Source organism: Geotrypetes seraphini, chromosome 1 (genome assembly GCF_902459505.1).
Source record: "Geotrypetes seraphini chromosome 1, aGeoSer1.1, whole genome shotgun sequence".
Classification (NCBI taxonomy): domain Eukaryota; kingdom Metazoa; phylum Chordata; class Amphibia; order Gymnophiona; family Dermophiidae; genus Geotrypetes; species Geotrypetes seraphini.
In genome coordinates, this window is record NC_047084.1 from 315,015,700 (window position 1) to 315,029,345 (window position 13,646).

Genomic DNA, 13,646 nt, shown 5'->3' on the forward strand with positions numbered 1-13,646 from the left:
TGCACCTGACATTGTATACTCGTATTCCTTATTTTTATTGCCTAAATGCATTACCTTGCATTTCTCCACATTGAACTTCATCTGCCATTTCTCCGCCCATGTTTCTAACCGACACAAGTCGCTCTGGAGTTTCTCTCTATCCTCCTGCGATCTGATTGCCCGGCATAGTTTTGTATCGTCTGCAAACTTGATGATCTCACTGGATGTTCCTTCCTCCAGGTCATTGATATAAATATTAAAAAGGATCGGCCCAAGTACCGAGCCCTGGGGTACACCACTAGTCACTTTCTCCCAGTCGGAGAACTTCCCATTTATGCCCACTCTCTGCTTTCGGTTTTCCAGCCATTTGCCTATCCATCTTTGTATATCTCCCTCTATGCCATGGCTTTGTAGTTTCCTGAGAAGTCTTTCGTGTGGAACTTTGTCGAACGCTTTCTGGAAGTCCAAGTATATTATGTCCACAGGCTTCCCACTATCAATTTGCTCGTTTACGGTCTCAAAAAATTGGAGTAAATTCGTCAAACATGATTTCCCTTTCCTGAATCCATGTTGACTGGGTTTCATCAAGTCGTGTGCGTCCAAGTGCCGGACTATGCTATCCTTGATCAGTGCTTCAACCATCTTGCCGGGGACCGACGTAAGACTCACAGGCCTATAGTTGCCCGGTTCCCCTCTCGATCCTTTTTTGAAAATTGGCGTGACGTTCGCTATCCTCCAGTCGTCCGGTATCTGTCCAGTTCTGATTGTCAGGTTTGCAAGTTTGTGCAATAACTCTCCGATTTCAACCTTCAATTCCTTTAAGACTCTCGGGTGAATTCCATCCGGTCCAGGGGATTTGTCACTTTTAAGTTTGTCGATCTGATAGTATATCTGGTCTAAGTCCACTTCAACTGTGGTGAGGCTGTTCTCTATTTCTCCTGGAAACACTTTCTCTGCTTCAGGTATTGTTGAGGTGTCTTCCTTCGTAAAGACAGACGCAAAGAAGGAATTTAGTTTGTCTGCGATTTGTTTATCTTCCTTGATGTACCCTTTTCTTCCCTGGTCGTCCAGGGGTCCCACTGCCTCTTTTGCAGGTTTTTTCCCTTTCACGTATCTAAAGAAGGGCTTGAAGTTTTTGGCCTCCTGGGCTATTTTTTCCTCATAATCCTGTTTGGCATCCCTCACCGCCTTGTGACATTTCTTCTGATCATCTTTATGTTTGTTCCAGGCTTCGGTTGTCTTTATGCATTTCCATTTTTTGAAAGAGTCCTTCTTTTCTTTTATGGCTTCCTTCACCTGTATGGTAAGCCATGCCGGTTCTCTTTTGCTCTTTGTTCTCCGATCTTTGGAAATCCTCGGAATGTAGAGATCTTGTGCTTCTGTGATAGTATTTTTCAGTAGGGACCATGCCTGATCTACCGTTTCAAGTTTGTCCACCATCTTCTCTAGTCGTTTTTCTACCATGGCCCTCATGCGATCGTATTTACCCTTTTTAAAGTTTAAGGTGGTGGTTAAGGTTTTGGCATGTTTCCCTTTCCCGATGTCAAGTTTAAAGTTGATTACATTGTGATCACTCGTTCCCAGTGGAACCACGACTTCCACTTCTGTTATCGGTCCCGTGAGGCCATTTAGGACCAAGTCCAAGGTGGCGTTGCCTCTTGTCGGCTCTTTTACCATTTGTTCCAGGAAGCAATCCCCTAGCACCTCCAGGAACTTGGCCTCCTTGCCGCAGTTGGAGGTTGCTAGTTTCCAGTCTATCCCTGGGAAATTGAAGTCTCCCAATATAATTACATTGCCCGTCTTGCATTCTTGTTTGATTTCCTCCATCATTTCTGAGTCAGTTTCCTCCGCCTGTCCTGGGGGACGATAGTAAAGGCCAATTTTCGTATCTGCACCATATTGACCAGGAATTTTGATCCAGAGTGACTCAAGCTTCTCTTTCATTTCTGTTGTAACCATTTCAACAGAATCTATTCCCTCCTTAACATATAGAGCAATACCTCCACCTTTCTGCCCTACTCGATCTCTTCTATACAGTTTGTATCCCTGTAGTACTGTGTCCCATTTGTTTTCTTCATTCCACCATGTTTCTGTTATGCCAATGATATCCAATATGTCATGTCTCGCTATTGTCTCTAGTTCCCCCATTTTGTTACCTAGACTTCTAGCATTCGTATACATACATCTAAATTCCCTTTGTGTTACCTTTTTGGACCTTCTACTCTTGGCCGTCCCTATAGTTTCAAATACGGTATCATTTACTGCTCCTGTGTTATCACCCTTGTTTGCTGTGTGGTCGTCCTCTCCTGTGTCTGAGTTGTCCCTTTCTGCTTTTTCTCCCTTATTGGCTGTGGGGTCGTCTTCTCTTGTGTAGGAGTAGTAGTCCTTGGCTTCTTCGTCGGGGCATCCTGCTATCCGTGCCATCGACCGGTGGTCGACTGTCGGCTTTCCCCTATCTTTCAGTTTAAAGCCTTCTCGATTGCCTTCTTCATGTTGCCTGCCAAAACTCGTGCTCCTTCCTTGTTGAGGTGTAGTCCGTCCCTTCTGTAGTACTTGCTTTTTCCCCAGAACGCCGTCCAGTTGCGCACGAAGTCGAAGCCTTCTTCTTCGCACCATCGTCTCATCCAGGCGTTGATTACTTGCAATTCCCCTTGTCTCAATTCCCCTTGTAACCAAATATACATAGAAACAAATAATCATTTTTTGCCCACAACATTAAGGCAATTGTGATTCAAAAATTAAGGGGAAAAAAAAAGGAAATTTATCTTTCTTAATCAATATAAGTACATTGTAAGGACGCCCTGAGACCCTTCCCCAGCCAGTCTATAATAAACATGTGGAATTTACACTATGGGCTCCTTTTACTAAAGTGCCCTAGCGTTTTTAGCGCACGCTAACCCTGCGCTATGTGGAAAATGCTAATGCAAGCTCTATGGAGGCGCTAAAATCGCTAGTGCACCTTAGAAAAAGGAGCCCTATGACATTAATTTCTTCCCTAGTCTTTATAAACACCTTAACTCCTGCTCCAATACAACAATCTACGTGTCAATCCCTATGGTTAAACTCCAAGATACAAATTGGTGAGTCTAAAATCCTCTGGAAACCATTGGTTGCAGACAGGAATACATACTCTAGATCAGGGTCCCAACCCTGTCCTGGAGGACCACCAGGCCAATCGGATTTTCGGGATAGCCCTAATGAATATGCATGGAGCAGATTTGCATACCTGTCACATCCATTATATGCAAATCTCTCTCATGCATATTCATTAGGGCTATCCCGAAAACCCGATTGGCCTGGTGGTCCTCCAGGACAGGGTTGGGAACCACTGCTCTAGATGATGTGATTTCAAATGGGAAAATGGTAAATTTATTACAATTGCAACAATCATTTGGCATATCAAAGTCTTAAGGTTATAAATGGTTGCAATTGAAACAGGCCATTCAGAAAGGGCTCTCTGATTGGCGCAGCTTAAAAAATCAGTATAGCTTGCCGGGCCTATGTTTCCAGACAGATTTGCAGGGGCATCAGGCCGCCAAGTGGTACAAATTAATATCTGAATAAAAAAACCTAAAACAAGCCTAAAAGACATTTGGAGTATTGAAACAAAGCAGCATATTTCTACTGCATAATAGAGACTGCCATTAATGGCATCCCACAGTGATTCAAGAGTCACAACAACTGGTCTTAACATCTCTTGCTTCTCTGAACCCAGAGTTACCTGGGTCTTAGCTTTCATAAAATTATTCACTGTTTCCTGACCTGAGATTTTGGAAGCAGCTTGTATCAGTTGTCCTCTGGAGTAAACTCCAGACTCTCAGCAGACTGCCCCCCCCCCCCCATTGCTCACAGGTGCTATCTTTCTGTATGGGTTCCCCTATGGAATGCTGGCACGGAGGAGCCATTTATTCTACGGGGCTTAAGGATGCTCCGTTCAAATTGCTGCCCGAAGCTGAAGTTCCGGGCACGACTGAAGGAAAAGAGGTCACTGGAGCTTGGAAGTAGTCAAGAGTAGACTGTCTCATTCCTGGAATGGATGATGCTGCCTGGAGAGGCTTCCACACTTTTCCTCTCCTGTTCCCCATCGAGAAAATGAAAGGGAAGCAAGATATGGCAGGGCAAACTTGAACTAAACAACAAGCGCCGCTCATACGCCCTTGCAATTTGACCTACTCAGCGAGCCTCTACAGTGCAGCCTTACGATGTGTCCTTTCACCACTGCGCCATTTTGGATCTCTATCGTGATGGAAAATTTCAACTGTTAGAGAGCAAAATTGCTTGCCCGTTGAGTTTAATGGACCCAAATGATCCTATGATTTGAACTACAAAGATGAACTGTACACAAACTGAACTGAATTCTTTTTTTGCTGTGCATATACCTAATTTATACTTTTATCCACATGGCCAGAAATGTTGTTTTTCAGAATAGTTTATATTATTTTACCTGGCACCAAGTTCAGTCTCTTTGGTCTCTAATTTCTGAGATGACCATGGAACCTTATTTAAAAATTGGTGTTTCATTGGCCACCTTCCAATTCTCAGTCACTGTAGCAAATTTTAATGATAGTTTATAGCAAACTAGTAACAGGTCTGCAGTTTCCTATTTGAGTTCTTTTAGAACTCATCATTGAATACTGTTCAGTCCTGGTAATTTGTTATTCTTTAGTCTATCAGTTTATTCTAAGACATCTTCCAATTTCACGGTGATCTGCTTCAGTTCATCTGAATCATTACTCTCAAATAATATTTAGGTGTGGGCACCTGCCCAACATCCTCCTTAGTAAAGAGCAAGGTCAAAATTTCTTCTTTTTTTTTTTTTTTTCTATGGCCTTGTCCTTCCTGAATTCCTGTTTTTACCACTCAATCATTTAGAGATTCAAATCTTTTCCTTTCAGGTTTCTTGTGTTGGTGATCCAGTTGTGAACCTGAGGCAGCCATTTTTTTTAGTGGCTCTGCACGGTACAGGAATGTAGGAGGATCGCTTCTGCCCCAGTTCACCTTTTAAGGAGGTGGGAGAGAGGTGAAGTGGTGCAGAGCTGGCCAAGACAGGACACAGGAGGGGTTGCTCACTGCTGGACCACCAGGGCTCATAGCAGGACCAGGGAAGGCCTGCAACATGCCCAAAAGGAGGGGGGGGGGGAGTACACAGCTGGATGACTTGAACATAAACTGAGACCTCCATTCTTGAGCCCCAAAATATCTATATTCGAGTATATATATCAGTGCATTGTACTTTAGGGAACTAGGAGGGCTGAGGAACTCTACTTGCTTTCCTTTTTTAATCACCACAATAGACATTAGGTTTACAGTAAGTTTGCCAACTGGCTCTAGATTTACAGGACAGGTTATTACCATTCTGATTTTACCCTTTTTCATGTGAAAACTACCGTGTTTCCCAAAAATAATACAGTGTCTTATATTCATTTGGGGCCCAAAAAAGGCACTAGGTCTTATTTTCGGGTAGGGCTTATTTTTTTCATGTAAATGATCATCTCTCTCTTCTTTTCCTTCACCCCAATTCTTCTTCTTTCCTTTCCCCCACATGTGCAACATCTTTCCTCCCCTCTCATCCATCCCCTTGTGCCTTCTCTCTGGAGAAACTTTCTATCCCTCCATCCCTCCCCATCCCCCTGTGCAGCAGAACCATTTGCCCAGCTTCCATCCTTCCCTCCCTCCCATCCCCCTACAGAACCCTTTGCCCAGCTTCCATCCTTCCCTCCCATCCCTCGTGCAGCAGAACCCTTGAGCATCTGCCGCCACACCCACCGCACAGCCAAACTGTCAATGACCCTCCATCCTTCCCTCCCAACCGATCCCTGCTGACCATGACCGATACCTTGCTGCAGAGGAGTGTTGGGCCAGCAGCATTCACAGGCTGCTTCACGACCTTCTCGCTGGGCCATCTGTGTACTGATGACATCATCAGTACACTTGGGTAGAACAAGGCGGGGCTGTGTAGAACTGGGCAGGCCTAGAGGGGCGTGGCTATGGGTCCGGATTTTACTTGAGTAAAACCTGGTAACCCTAGTATAAGCAGAGAGTAAAAACTGGACTGTTTCTTGCTATTCTGAAAATCTGGAGCCAATGGCAACACTGGCTTAGAACTCGAGTCCTCAAAAGCTACAATCCATTCCGGGTTTCAGGACATTCCTAATGATTATGCAAGGAAGAGACTATATCTAACATAGCCATTAGGGATATTCTGAAAACCTGATTGGCTTGCATCCCTTGAGAGCCAAAGTCTGAGACTCCAGCTTAAGATGATATGCAGATTCTGTTTCTTTCTATGAGGCAATCCTTTTTGTGACCTCATTCTTGGTCTCAACTTAAACCACTGTCTGGAGCTGGAAGGATTCCTTCCAGACTGGCCCAAACATTAGGCAAGACTAGATGGCTACCTAGGTCAGCAGCTATAGTTAAAGCAAAACAACAGATCCTGAAAGCCACAGAAATAATAGGAAATGGGATGGAATTTGATATACTATACTCCCTTTCTATAGGTACAATCAGTGCAGTTTATATAAGATATACCGAGATACTTATTTTGTACCTGAGAGAATGGAGAGTTAAGTGACTTGCCCTGAGTCATAAGAATCAAACCCAGTTCCCCTTGTTCTCAGGCCACTGGACTAACTGTTGGACTTCTTCTCTACTCACAATGTCAATACATCCTTTAACCTGCATTTTTATGTTATTTTTGTGGAACAATCATGATTATTGGATTTAATTATTAAAGTTGGGGGGGGGGGAGGGGGGAGGAGAAACTACTCCCATTCTCCCATGATCTGGCATCTCTCTCTCCTTTTCTTCCTTGGTCTTCCTTCTCAATTTATTTTCTGCCTCTGTCTAAATTCTTTCTTACTATTCAGTTCAGTCCTCAATTTCCCTCTTTCATTATGTCTACTTACAGCTTGCCACCTCTTTCCCTCACCCCTTCCAGTATCTAACTCTATACTCTTCCTCCAATCCAGCATGTGTCTTTTTTCTTTTTCCTCCCTACTTCCTTTCAGTGTCTGTTCCCCTCTCTCATCCCCCCTTCCATTCAATATCTGTTCCCCCTTCCCCCACACTTCCATTCAGTGTCTGTGTCCCTCTCTTACCCCCACACTTCCATTCAGTGTCTGTCCCCCTCTTTCACTCCCCACACTTCCATTCAGCATCTGTCCCCCTATATAACCCCCCCACTTCCATTCAGCATCTGTTCTCCTAAACCTAAAGCACCACTCAACCTCTTCCTGTTATCAGGCCATCTCCATCCCTTCCCCTTACCTTCACAGATGCTTTCTAAAAGCAAACTTTTCTCTCTCAGATGGGCCCTAACAGGGAAGCCGTTGTCACTAGTTGCACACACGCGGCTACCCCAAAGCTGTTCCTTTAATGCAGCTTCTGGTTTCTGCAAGATTGTATCAAAGGAGAAGCTTTGCAGTAGCCATAGGCGTGTAACTAGTGAGGGCCCCTCTGAGAGAGAGCTTGGAAAAGTGCCACGAAGGTGAGGGGAAGAGATGCCTGGACAGCTGCCCTGTTTGTCTTCCCCTAATGCCGGTGGGCCCCCCTGATGTTTTTGGGCCTGAGGCACATGCCTACTGGGCCTACCCTTTAATCCGGCCCGCACATCAGTTGCCATCTCGATGGTTCTCTATAAAATAAAATTGTCATAGAAAAGAGAGAGAGAGAACTTAGATGATCAAGATAAAAACTGAAACAAAAACAAAGAAAGCACTGTCTATTCTATGCTTCAGGGAAGTCCAACCTCTCTTGAACATCCAGTGGACAAAAATCAAGTGATTAATAACTGGGAAAACAAGTACATTTTTAGGTTTGTTTTGAATCTTCTAAAAGATGGTTCATTGCTAAGAGATGAAGATAAGCTGTTCCAAAAGGTGGGTACAATGACACTAAAAATAGAGCTTCTGATAGTGTCCATTTGAATTTCTCAGAAAGAGTAGGTAATGATTGAAGCAATTTGGAAGGAGCATAGGGAGCTAAATATAAGGATAGTCCCAAATGGAAGATTTTGTGAACAAGGATAAGGATCTTGAAGGAGATATGAACTGAGACTGAGTTTTCTATAAGATGAGTGACATGATAAAAAATTTGAGTTCCAGTGATAATGATAGCTGCAATATTTTGTATTAATTGTAATCATCTAGTATCAATTTTATGGATGCATTGCAGTAGAGCATGATGGTCATGATTTGATATGCTGCCTTTCACATTTATTTTATACAGGTACTTTCATTGTTCGTAGTGGGCTCACAATCTAAGTTTTTTGTTTTGTTTTCTTTTTTGGTACCTGGCTGATGACAGTGGCATGAACCCATATATGAAATGCTTGCCAATCAAAGAAAGCTTGAATAAATTGAAGTCAATTTAGCCTGTAAAAATACTTTTGGACTAAGAAGATGATGTGGTAAGTAAGATCCCACATCTATGGTAATCCCAAGTACCTTAGATAATAGAAGAATCAGTAATGTAGAGAAAATTTGAAGGAGGTGCCATCTTATTCCTAAAGAAAAGTAGGGCCCTAGATTTGTCAGGGTTCAGTTTTAACTTATTGGTAATCAGCCAGTCTGCTATGACTGAGAGCTTGGCATTAAGAGAAGATATTATGAGATTGTCATCACCTCTTTTCTGCTTACTATTAACTCACTACTTTCAGAACTTATGTAAACTCTGAAGCCCTTTTGGTAAGGGAAAACTTGTTGACTCCTTAACACAAAATCTGAGGACCAGAACTGAGATTCTCTGCTCTAGCCTACCATTTTTTCCCCTGAATGGATCACAGTGGTAGGTGTCTTTAGCTATTGTAAGACAAAGAGCTATCTGGAGAGAAATAATTCATTTAATTGGGAACAGATGGACTAAAAGAGACAAGGAGCCATTTTTAACATTTTCCTTTCACTGTTGGAAGGAAAGAAAAACATCTGCAAACATTATGATTGATTTTGGTGTTGATGGGTTAATTTTTTCTTTGGCATTTTTTGGAGGGGGAAGGGAGGGAGAGGGCAGACATACACGAGTATATAAGCTATTAATTGGTTTTAAAGATTATGCTCTGCACTCCACAAGAGCTGCAAAGTTACTGAATTCTAGGAGGGAAATAGGTCAGTCTTGGATTTCTGAAAACTTATTTTGATGCATTTTGGGTCCTGAAGTACTGATTTCAATGGGAAGAATCAGGCACTATAAAATATACTGAGATGTAAGTTCAAAACTAGGACTGGCAAAATTTTCCTCCTGATACTGGATTACGTGGCAACTCTGCACCAATAAAAGCTGCGTTGCTTCTACTTTCTATTAGAATAGTAATAGAAAACATGGATTCCTATCATTTGCCTAAATCATATCTGCCCAATATTCAAAGTGATTTAATTGGACAGGAGACACTCCTGCCTGGTTAAATTGCTTCTGCCTGCCTATGTGGTGATATTCAGTGGCATTTAACCAGACAATGCTGCTGGCTATCACCACAGATCATCCTCACTGTCTGGTGAGTGCCAGGGAGGAACATAGGGGGAGTTGGCTGGCTACATACTCTGGATATTTTACCTGTTTATTCTCTCTTGCTATTTCTTGCCATGTTGCTGTTCCCTGTGGCAAATGATACCCAAATTTAATGATAACAGACAAATGATTGTCTACTCTACACAGTTACATCACCAGATCTGATGTATTCAGACACATTCTTGGTACTACTATGTGTCATTAAAAGGAAGAATGAAAGAGATTATTAAACATACTAGTGTTTAAGCCCGTTACATTAACGGGTGCTAGTAGAGCCTCCTTCCCTCACATGTGCCCTATTTTCAGCCCCAGCTCCAAACCCATTTTTACGCCCCTCCCTCCCACCACGGTCCAACAGCACCTCTTCCCTGCGCCCCCCGGTCAGCAGCACCTCTTTCCTGCTCCCCCAGTCAGTAGCACCTTTTCCCTGCTTCCCTGGTCAGCAGCACCTCTTTCCTGCTCCCCCGGTTCCTCTTCCCTGCTTCCCCAGTCAGCAGCATCTCTTCCCTGCTCCCCCGGTCCCTCTTCCCTGCTTCACCAGTCAGCAGCACATCTTCCCTGCTCCCCCGGTCCCTCTTCCCTGCTCCCCCGGTCAGCAGTAACTCTTCCATGCTCCCCTGGTCAGCAGGACCTCTTCCCTGCTCCTCCGGTCCCTCTTCCCTGATCCCCCGGTCAGCAGCACCTCTTCCATGCTCCCCTGGTCCCTCTTCCCTGATCCTCCGCTCAGCAGCACATCTTCCCTGCTCCCCCGGTCTCTCTTCCCTGCTCCCCTGGTCAGCAGCAACTCTTCACAAATCTCTCGGCTGTAGCAGCAGCCGCAGCACTCTACACACGCTGCTTCACGGCCTTCAACTGCCCTGATTTGATTTGCCGCATATCTGATGATGTCATCAGGGACGCGGTGGAGCAATTAGGGCAGTTGAAGGCAGCGAAGCAGCGTGTGTAGAGTGCTGCGGCCGCTGCTACAGGCGAGAGGTTTGTGGGGACCGCGTGAAGGGGGGCGGCAAGGGAGTAAGGGTAGCGGTCAGACCAGACGGTTCGTGTGGGCCGGGGGGGGATGGGGCGACGACGACACGGAAACCGACTCCTCCTGGGGTCCGCGGGAAGGGAAGGTGGGGTGGCAAAGGACTTGGGTCCCGGGCGGCGGGGTCAGTTTTTTGGTTCGTCCCGGGGGGGGGAGGAGGCAGTCTTTGTACCCCAGTCCCGGCTTGTGGAGGCGATCGTCGGCTGGCTGGGAGAAGGCTTGTGGAGGCGATCGTCAGCGTGTGAAGAAACTTCCATATTGTGAGGTGGCTGTGACGTGAAACCCACGCATGCGCACTCGTGTTTTCCGCGACGGGATCAGGGAACACGTTTTTTTAATGCGCATGCGCGGCCTATCATTTTATTATATTAGATGGAGGGCTATTTTTGAAAAGCATATCTAAGTCTGATTTAGACATATCCCACAAAACATCCAAAGTCTGACGCACAGAAACGTCCATTTTCAAAAGCCGAACTGCTAGATGTCCAAAAATATATATATTTTTAAATCACCTGGTTGAACATCTTGGTCGACAGGACTTGCAACCCTTAGGACACCTTTCTTTACACCTCATTTTCAACCACAGAAATGTCCAAGTTGAAAATGTCCAAATCCAGACCATTTGGACATAGGAGTGGTCATCATTGTGATGGACTGGCCATATAGACATGTCAACAGAACAATGGGACACCATAGAAGGCACTTTTGTGCACTTCACATGAAGGGTGCCAGAAGTACATCTCACCATAATCTCCTTATAATTTATGGTGAGCCCCCACAACTTCACCAAAACCTATTAGACCCACCTGTCTACCACCCCAATAGTCCATATGGCTACAGATAGCACCTATATGGCAGTAAAGTAGGTCTTGGTGGGTTTTGGTGGCTTCACACTTTCCACCATAAATGTAGTGGGTAGAGTAGCTTATGGGCTTGGCTACTTCTTTCTATGGTTCACTAGCTCACCCATCAGGTTACTTAAGATGCATGTGTGATGCTTTTCTAGGGTTTCCCACAACAAGTGCTGCTGTTCTAGGGACAGGTATGTACTGTTGCATCCCAGGATTCACCTGGGAGTGGAATGCCCACTATTTTGAAGATTGGGCATCTCTCCCACTGCTGAGGAGGTATTGGGGGGGTGTAATGCTTGGCAGCAGGAGAAAATGAGCATCTCTCCCATTGCCAGGGGGAGAGTGTTGTTTGGTGGCGGGAGAGTGGGCATCTCTCCCACTGTCAGGTGGAGGGTTGCTTGACTTTGGCAGCTCAGATTGCTGTTGGTTGGAGGGATTTTTGCATTTATTCTGCACATGTGCCCATCGCTATCACCGGTGATGGGCACATGCACATTTAGCAAATATTCACTACTCTCCGCCAACCTCATTTGCATGAGCAGTTTTTAAAGAATTACTCGCTTTTTTTTATAATTGCTACTATAATGGCTTTGACAGCAGCCCGTTGGTTTTTTATGTGGATTTTTGAGAATCTAGCTCTTACAGTGGAGAAAAAAGACTTCAGACATATCTGCTCCCTCCTATTACATCAGTAATTCAAAGGCAGAAGCCAAAATACCATCATTTATCAGAAACAAAAATCTCCACTTCATTCCAGATTCCAGTCACAGAAAAAGAACCGAGCTCAAAGGCAGGAATTCAAAATAAAAAATCAAAACATTAATGCACTTATCTCAAAACGCCATTCTTCAGACGTCCTTACTTCTTTATCAGACGCCTACTCTATCAAAATAGAGATTCCCTTTTGGGGTAATTGATAGAGTGGGCATCTGGAAAAGAAGAGAGGACATCTGAAGAATGAAGTGGAGTTTTTTTTTTCTGACAAATTATGGTATTTTGGCCCCTGTCTTTGAATTACTAATGTAATGAGAGGGAGACAATATGTATGAAGCCTTTTTTTTCTCCTTTAAGAGAAGCTAGTGGTTCCAGTCTCAGAAGGGCCTTAGTCTCAATTTATATGTTTTGTGGTGTGTGATTGACATGTGGCAAGCACCACATATAGAATCATCCCCTTCCTGTTTGCTTTAATTCTATTTCTGTCATTCAATTCAGAGTATTGAACTTATAATATATTAAATTTCATAAATGAAAATAAAAAAATAATAAAAATATCATTTGCATATGTAGATAAGCATATTTATATTATTGTATAAAAGGCTTCAGGGTTAGCAAGCTTTTAATAAAATATTAGAGGGCTCATAATCGAAACAGAAATATGTCTAAAACCTGGCCTAAATTGGCACTTGAACGATCAGTAAGACAAGTCGTCCAAGTGCCAATATTCAGACTCAGTTTTAGACATATCTAAAAATGACAGGCCTTTTCAGTTCTACTGTACACCCAGAGCTAAAAGGGTCATTTTACAAGGAGTGGTGAAGGTGGGATTTGGGCAAGACGTGGGCCGACCTAGACTTAGTCGTACTGCATGTGTAACCAAAAGCTTAACGAGGCTGCCTAGATGTAACTTATAATTAGCAACTTAGGTGATTGATAACCAGGTCTAAGTGCCTAGAAGGTCTCCAGAGTGACCAGATAACCACTGTAGAAATATGGTACAGACCCCCCACACACTCCCCCAGTGATCACTGACCCCTTCCCCCACCATAAAAATCATAATAAAAACTTTACGTATCCACCTCCAGAACATCAGCACCTGGTATAGGAAAGCCTAGTAGAGCAGCACAGAGGTGGCTTAAGTAGTTTGGGTCTATTGGGGTTGTAGACAGGTGGGCCTAGTAGGTTTGGGAGTGTTTTGGGGGGCTCACCATGACCTATAAAGGAGTTGTGGTGGGATGTTTATATGGCACCCGTTTATTTTGGATGTATTTTTTGGGAATGGACTTTTGACACTGCTATGGGCGACTAACGACTTAGGCCCAAAACGGACTTTGACATGTTTTTTGATTATGCCCCACCATGGTTTTATTGAATATAAAAAAAATTTCAATTTTCTAACTTAGAAACCCTATAGTCACACAGTTATTCTCCATACTTACTAAGATAGTTCATAAAAAATACCAAAAAATAATTCCACAAAACTCTATTTTCCTGTTTCTTTTCTGAATGGTTTTCCTGGTTTTCTGCCTTTCTTTAATATTTATCATGTTTTATATATCTTTTTACCATGC